Source organism: Triticum dicoccoides, chromosome 4B (assembly GCF_002162155.2).
Source record: "Triticum dicoccoides isolate Atlit2015 ecotype Zavitan chromosome 4B, WEW_v2.0, whole genome shotgun sequence".
In the NCBI taxonomy this organism is placed as follows: Eukaryota; Viridiplantae; Streptophyta; class Magnoliopsida; order Poales; family Poaceae; genus Triticum; species Triticum dicoccoides.
Genome location: NC_041387.1, coordinates 293,955,750 through 293,963,922, shown reverse-complemented (window position 1 = coordinate 293,963,922; position 8,173 = coordinate 293,955,750).

The following is an 8,173-nucleotide window of genomic DNA, read 5'->3' as shown; positions in this document are numbered from 1 at the left end:
TGCGGATCCTCCCACTTGAATTCCCACTTGGAGGAAGCCCAGCGTTGGCAGGGGAGAATGCGGCGTAAAAGCATGATTTGAACCACGTTGGTTAGACCAACTTTCTTTCCCAGCATGTTGGTGATGCGCGTCTGCAATGCCAACACCTCCGTCTGAGACCCCCAGTCGAGGTCTTCTCGTTCCAGGAGGTAAGCCTCATGGGGGTCCGGATCCGAACTCCAGAATGAACGCCCAGTTAGGGCGATGCGACTTGGTGATGTAGAACCACTCCTATTGCCAGATCTTCACGGTCGCCACGAAGCCCCCCTTTGGCCTAGTGGTGTTTGGTAGCTTGCTAATCATAGCTCCGCCGCAGTCTGCGTGTTGCCCGTCGACCACCTTTGGCTTCATGGTGAAGACGAAGTGTGGGCGGACGCAGAGTAGAGCCTCACACACGACTATGAACGGCGATATGTGGATAAATTAGTTCGGGGCTAGATCGTGGAAATCTAGCCCATAGTAGTACATAAGTCCATGGACGAATGGGTGGAGTGGAAAACCTAACCCTCTAAGGAAATGGGGAACGATGACGACCTGTTCGCCGGGCTCCGGAGTGAGGAGGACTTGACCTTTAGAGGGAAGTCGGCGCTTGATATCGGCGGTGAGGTACCCCGCACTCTGGAGATCTGTTATGTTCTCCTACATCACATAGGAAGCCTCCCACTTGCCTTTGGAGCCAGCTCTATCCATGGTCCGAGTAGGTGGTGGTGGTGAGAAAGACGGAGACTTTGCGGGCGCAGAGAGCTTGGAGATTGGAAGGTTAAGGATATGTGAAGGCGCGGGGAGGAAAGTGGGGGAGCCTTGCCCTCTTATAGTCAGTAAAAATACCAACCGCCCCACTCGTGCCTTGAATCTCGCCTATTCCCGATGAAGGCGTGCGCCACAAACGGTTGGATTACCCAAATATCAATGATATGCAATCCCGTATTAACTGGGCATGATCCCTGTTTTGACGGGACGTGCCAATGAGGCCTGTCCTCGAAATATGGAACGCGGGGTGTGAAAACGGTTCGAAATGCCGAAAGGTCTGACGCTTCATCGAAAAAGTTTTCAGTAAAATACACTGTTCTCATTTTTTATATCCTGCCTTCGGGGCTAAGGGTTGTGTTATTGCGAAAATCCGGAGACAATTCTTTTACAAAGGAAAGCCGATGAGTATTCTTTAGGGAACCCGCCTTGGAATGTCGAAGGCAATCTGAGCGTCGAATATATCATCATTGAAGACTGGTTCAGGGGCTACTATGGAAGTCCTGGACTAGGGGGTCCTTGGGCGTCTGGTCTATTGATTTGGCCAGGACTAATGGGCCATCAAGATGCAAGATAGAAGATTATCTTTCGTGTCTGGTGGGGACTCTCACATGCGTGGATGGCAAGTATAGGTGTCCGGATATATTGTTCCTTTCTATAAAACCGACTTTGTAAAACCCTAGGCCCCTCCGGTGTCTATATAAACCGGAGGGTTAGATCGGAGGTAGGATCACAACAATGCTAGGCTAGCTATCTAGGGTTAGCCTAATTGATCTCGAGGTAGATCAACTCTTGTAACCCCTATACCCTCAGATATAATCAAGCAAGAGTAGGGTCTTACCTCCAATAATAGGGCCCGGACCTGGGTAAATATTGTGTCCCTTCTCCATTGTTACCATTGATCTTCAGACGGACATCTTGGGCCCCCCTACCCAAGATCTGCCAGTTTTGACACCGACAGCTGGATCCACTAGCTGCTGCCACAACTAAGACCCCCTTTCCTGGCTAAGTGAGTCGATCTGTTGCCGCTGCCACTGGAAAGCGAGTGCGAAGGCGGTATGCTTCCTGCTTCCTCTCCTCCTCAAGTTTCCTCTTCCGCTCCTCCTGCTGCTTCTTTCTCGCACGGCTTCAGTAGTCGGCGTTCCAATCCGCAAACCCCTCAAACCATGGAACAATGCCATTTCCTCGTGCTCTTCCTGGGTGTTCAGGGTTCTTCAGGGCGCGTGTAACCTCATCGTTCTCTTTGTTGGGCGTGAACACACCTGTTCATGCCTCTTCTATTGCAACAAGTAAACTGTTGGTGGCTCCTTTAAGACTTGCCCACTCCAAAACCTCGCCTGTCTTTGGGTCCAACACCCCCCCATGCGCATAGAACCAAGTCCTGGCCCTAGGGGGCCAGCTCAATGTAACTGGAGTGACCCCTGCATCCATCATCTGTTGCTCAGCGAGATCCCACTTAGGTCGGGCCACCTTGTAGCCACCTGGCCCCAGCTTATGGTGCCACTGCTTTTTCGCGGCATTAATCTTGTTTTTTCTCGACCGTTCCTAAGCTACTTCCGATTCCTTGAATTTCACGAAAGCATCCCAGTGATCTCTTGCCTTCTCCAGTGTTCCATTGAATTCTGGAGTTTTCTTTCCTGCTTTGACGTATGTGGCCCATATACTTTTCTTGTGGTTGTTGAATGCTATCGCCATCTTCCTAAGAGCAGCGTTCTTGACGTTCTCCACATCTGCATCCGTGAAATGATCTAGTAGGGTGAAATGTGACATGAGAGATTTCCAAAGCTGATCTTTTGCTCTTTGGTCGACAAAAGTAACATCTGGATGTTCCTTTGCTGGCTTTTTACATTCTTGAATGGAGACCGGGATTTGGTCCTTGACAATAACTTTGCATTGACGAATGAACTTGTCCGCATTCTTCCTAGGTTCACACGGTTCGCCATTAGGTTTGATGGCATTGATGTTGTACTTTATGCCATCCTTCAAATTTTTGGCAGTGCCTTGAGGTGTCCTGCTGCCTGCAGAAGATTTGCTCAATCCGGAGGGGTAAAAGAAGAAAGATTGATTTGTTAATATATATACAAATCAATTAACACATGTGATGATCACCAGATGGCCGCTTATATAAATATACCTCGCCGTCTTTGTTATTTCAAGAACAACATTTCCTTCGTCATGGATGTTCTCGACTTCATCTATGCGCTCGTCTTCACCAAATATCATACCCTCACCAGTAGGGTTCAGATATTACAAGCCATCATCTTCTTCATTCCCATCTAGGCTCGGGGATGAGCGTATGATGTCGAACAGAGCCTCTTATCCAACTCTGCTGGTATTTTCCATAGGTTTTATTTAAGTAATCCAGAAGAAAGATAAAACAATTTAGTATTCAAATTAGAATGCATGCATGCGAACAATAAGGGAAAACTGAATCATAGTATAGATAATATGCATTTTGAATAATCCATATATTGATATGCATCATCGAATATAATCTCGAATACATCGTCTCGAATATTATCGAATAATATAATCTCGAATACAACGTCTCGAATATTATCTCGAATACATCACTAGCTAATATTGATCGAATACTATCGAATAATCTAGTTCAATCGCGATGGACACGTAGCGAGAAGGAACCATCACAGGATCATAGCTCGGGTGAGATCCCTGAAGAACCTGCCAGGTATTGGAGAACCTGACGTCCAATGCAACCATCTAGCAATGGACGTGCTCGTCCTCCTCCTTGACACGGTGACGTACCACCTCCGTGGGGGACGCCAGCCTCCGCACCAATGTGGCCCACACGCCCGCCACCAAAGAAGCTTCGGTTCGACGACGGAACCTGGGTTCCTCACCAAGATGTGCGCCCCTGAAGGTAGCACCACCCAATGCCAGCCCGGAGGAGCCCAATACTGGACATGGCGCCTCTAAAGCAGGACGTCATCATGAATGGGTCGATGACGATGAAGCGAGCCGGGCATCGTTGACGTCGAGAAAAAATTCTTATGAATTTTTTTTCTATATATGCAATGTCATTTTATTAGGAATTTTTTATCAAAATATCCTCTTTTCAACTATAATGCCCCATTCCTACGTTATTACTGCCCTATATAATATTCCTTTCTCAAAAAAATCTAAAACTTTTCCTAGGCCTTCGTCTAACAAATATATATGCAATTTTTTTCTATACTATGATATACAACATTATATAGAATTAAAAAACAGAAAAAGAAACACTAATTAAGCATACTTCTATACATCCATTAAAAAAAGAAAAACAACATTATATAAAAAATTCTATACTAATTAAACACTAATTATATCCATCTAACATGCACTCATACATATATACTAGTGAAAAATAAATCATCTAAAACATCTAAACTAATTAATTTCCTTGGGCGAGTCGGGGGCAGCGACAGTGTCCGGGCAGGTGGCGCGCGCGGCGAGGAGCTCGGGGAGGAGCGGGCGCAGGCTGCGTTGGGGCTCGGGGCGGAGGGCACGTCCGGCGTCGGGGATCAGTGAGGGAGTCCTGGGTTGGGGGGTCCTCGGGTGTCCGGTCTATTCTATATGGGCCGGACTGATGGGCCGTGAAGATAAAGCAGAAGATCATCCCCCTTGTCCGGGTAGGACTCCTATATGCATGGACGGCAAGATTGGTGTCCGGATATTCTATTTCCCTTCCTTGTATACAGGCTCTATACAACGCTAGGTCCCTCCGGTGTCTATATAAACGGGAGGGTTTAGTCTGTAGTGACAATCAGAATATTCATAGGCCAGACATCTAGGGTTTAGCCATTACGATCTCGAGGTAGATCAACACTTGTAACCCCTATACTCATTGAATACAATCAAGTGGGACACAGGGTTTTACCTCCTTTAAGAGGGCCCGAACCTGGGTAAACATTTTGTCCCGTTGTCCATTGTTACCATTGATCCTTAGACGCACAGCTCGGGCCGCCTACCCGAGATCTGCCGGTTTTGACACCGACATTGGTGCTTCCATTGAGAGCTCTGTTGTGTTATCAACAGAGGAATCGATGGCCTGCCTTGTCATCAATTACGATGCTATTTCTGGGGAGACCTTTTGTAACACCCACGATGCAGCTATATCTCCCACGTGTCGGAGCATGACTTAGAGGCATAACCGCATGGTGGTTTTGTCGCAAGAAGGGTCATCTTCACACAAACCCATGTAATGAACAAGAATGGGATAAAGAGAGTTGGCTTACAATCGCCACTTCACACAATACATAATTAAGATCATACATCATTCAAAATACACTCATAGACCGACTACGGTCAAATTCAAATGAAAAGAAGACAACCCCAAATGCTAGATCCCCGATCGTCTCGACTGGGCTCCACTACTGATCATCTGGAAACAAAACATAGTAACGTCCAAGGTCCTCGTCAAACTCCCACTTGAGCTCGGTTGCGTCATCTGCGCTGGTATCCTCAGCACCTGCATTTGTTTTGGTAGAATCTGTGAGTCACGAGGACTCAGCAATCTCACACCCGCGAGATCAAGACTATTTAAGCTCATAGGTAGGAAAAGGGGTAATCTGGTGGAGCTGCAGCAAGTACTAAGCATATATGGTGGCTAACATACGCAAGTGAGAGCGAGAAGAGAAGCAACACATCGGTCGAGAAGCTAGAAGCGATCAAGAAGTGATCCTGAAACTACTTACATGCACACATAACCCAAACCGTGTTCACTACCAGGACTCCGCCGAGAAGAGACCATCACGGCTAGACACACTGTTGATGCATTTTAAAGAGGTCAAGTGTCAAGTTATCTACAACCGGACATTAACAAATTCCCATATGCCTCATAACCGCGGGCACGGCTTTCAAAAGATAATATACCCTGCAGGGGTGTCCCAACTTAGCCCATCACAAGCTCTCACGGTCAACAAAGGATATACCTTCTCCCGGGAAGACCCGATCAGTCTCGGAATCCCGGTTCGCAAGACATTTTGACAATGGTAAAACAAGACCAGCAAAGCCGCCCGATGTGCCGACTAATCCCGATAGGAGTCGCACGTATCTCGTTCTCAGGGCACACCTGATAAGTCAAGCTACGAGTAAAACCAACTCTCAACTTTCCCCGAGGTGGCCCCGCAGGCTTCTCGGTTCGGACCAACACTCGAAGGAGCACTGGCCCGGGGGGGTTAAAATAAAGATGACCCTCGTGCTCGTGAAAACCCAAGGGAAAAGGCTTAGGTGGAAAATGGTAAAACCAAGGTTGGGCCTTGCTGGAGGAGTTTTATTCAAAGCAAACTGTCAAGGGGGTCCCATAAATCACCCAACCGTGTAAGGAACGCAAAATCAAGGAACATAACACCGGTATGACGGAAACTAGGGCGGCAAGAGTGGAACAAGTCACCAGGCATAAGGCCGAGCCTTCCACCCATTACCAAGTATATAAGGTGCATTAATTAAATAGGAGATATTGTGATATCCCAAAATATCCATGTTCCAACCAGGAACAAACTTCATCTTCACCTGCAACTAGCAACTCTATAAGAGGGGCCGAGCAAAAGCGGTGACATAGCCAAACAACGGTTTGCTAGGACAGGATGGTTAGAGGTTTGACATGGCAAAATGGGAGGCATGGTAAACAAGTGGTAGGGTAGAGCTAACATAGCGATAGAGCGAGCAACTAGCAAAACAAAGATAGAAGTGATATCGAAGGTATGGTCATCTTGCCTGCAAAGTTCTCAGAATTGTCGAAGGCTTGATCCTCGTTAGCGTACTCAACAGGTTCCTCGTGCACGTACTCGTCTCCCAGCTCTACCCAAAGAAATATCACAATCAAAGGAACCACAATAAATCACGGTGCAATGCACAAGCAACATGATGCAATACATGTCATGATATGCGAGATGTGATATGCAATGCGTATGCGTGCTCCGGGAGGAAAAGGATGAACAAGGCATCAACTTGGCAAACCAAGCATGCCGCTGGAAAGATGAGGTGATTTCGGTTGAAATCGATATGAAGATCACCGGAAATGGATGCACGGTTTGCAAATGGCAAGCAAAACAAGAATAACACAAATCTGCGATTAACAACACGATGCTACTTAGCATGCAACAAGAAACTATGCTACAGCACCCCAACATACAAACAAAGCCTATGGTAGTGATCTACAGGAGATGCTTAACAAAATAGGAACACTGAGCTATGGCTAAATCACACCACAACAGGATCAAACAAGCATGGCGAAAGTGCAAAAGTTATCAGCTAGGACATGGCATAAACAACATCAGGAAGCAATGTTCAGAGCAAGTTGTCAACATGCTACAGGAACTTATAATAGCAAAACAAGACATGGCCTGATTCTACTCAAAGCATAGAACAAAAGTCCCTTACTGACCATGAGCCAAAAAGGATCAGAAGATATGATGGCACCCATGTAAACATAGCAAGTTTCGTTAACAGATTCAACAAACTGAGCATGGCATTGACAGAATTACGAAGGCATCTTCGCGAGCTCGATTCACTCACTACAAGTCATTGCATGACAATATAAGCATAACATCAACAAGAAGACATGTTTATAAAGCTAACCATGGCAAGAACAAGTTCACAGCATGCAAGGATCAACTACAACAACCTTGGCAAAATTGAATAACATGTAAACAATCTGCCAGGAAACAATTTATAGCAAAAGTAGAGCACGAAAATGACATGCTAGACTTCTCCATAATTGCAACCAGGGGCATGGATGGATAGAGCATAACCATATGTTCAAATCATCCTTACTGAAGTATCTCATAATAATCATGGATCTCTCTGTAGCATCATGTTTACATGGCATCAAAATAACAGCAGAACAGGGAGTAAAATCAACAACACCACGAAGCCTAGTTTGCATGCTTGTGCTAGTCACCACATTGATCACAGAAATACATGGCAAGTCCCTCTGTAAAGAAGACATGGCATAGGTCAAATCACATGTAGAGCTCATGCCCATAAGATGCACACATCAATCATGGCAAAAATGACAAAAGTGCATGTTCTGATAAGCATCTGAAACTAACATCACATAGTCCTCTTCCAACAGCATTTCTGGCATCAAGCTGAGCTGAAATGAAAATGATGCAATGAGATAAAATGATGTATCGAGACGAACAATTCGGTATGCTACACGCCCAAAACGGAGCCACGGGTGCAAAGTTATGACACGATGAATATGGCATGATAATGTGCAGACTTAGTGGAAATTCGAAGTCAACCTAATAATTCAGATCTGAATCTGGCGCGGACGTCGAGGCACGCCGGAGTTGAAGCCGGAGGTGAGGTCGGGGAGGCTGCCGGGGGCGAGGCCGGCCGGATCTGGCACCGGTCGGCGGCGGCGGACGCGACGGGGCCG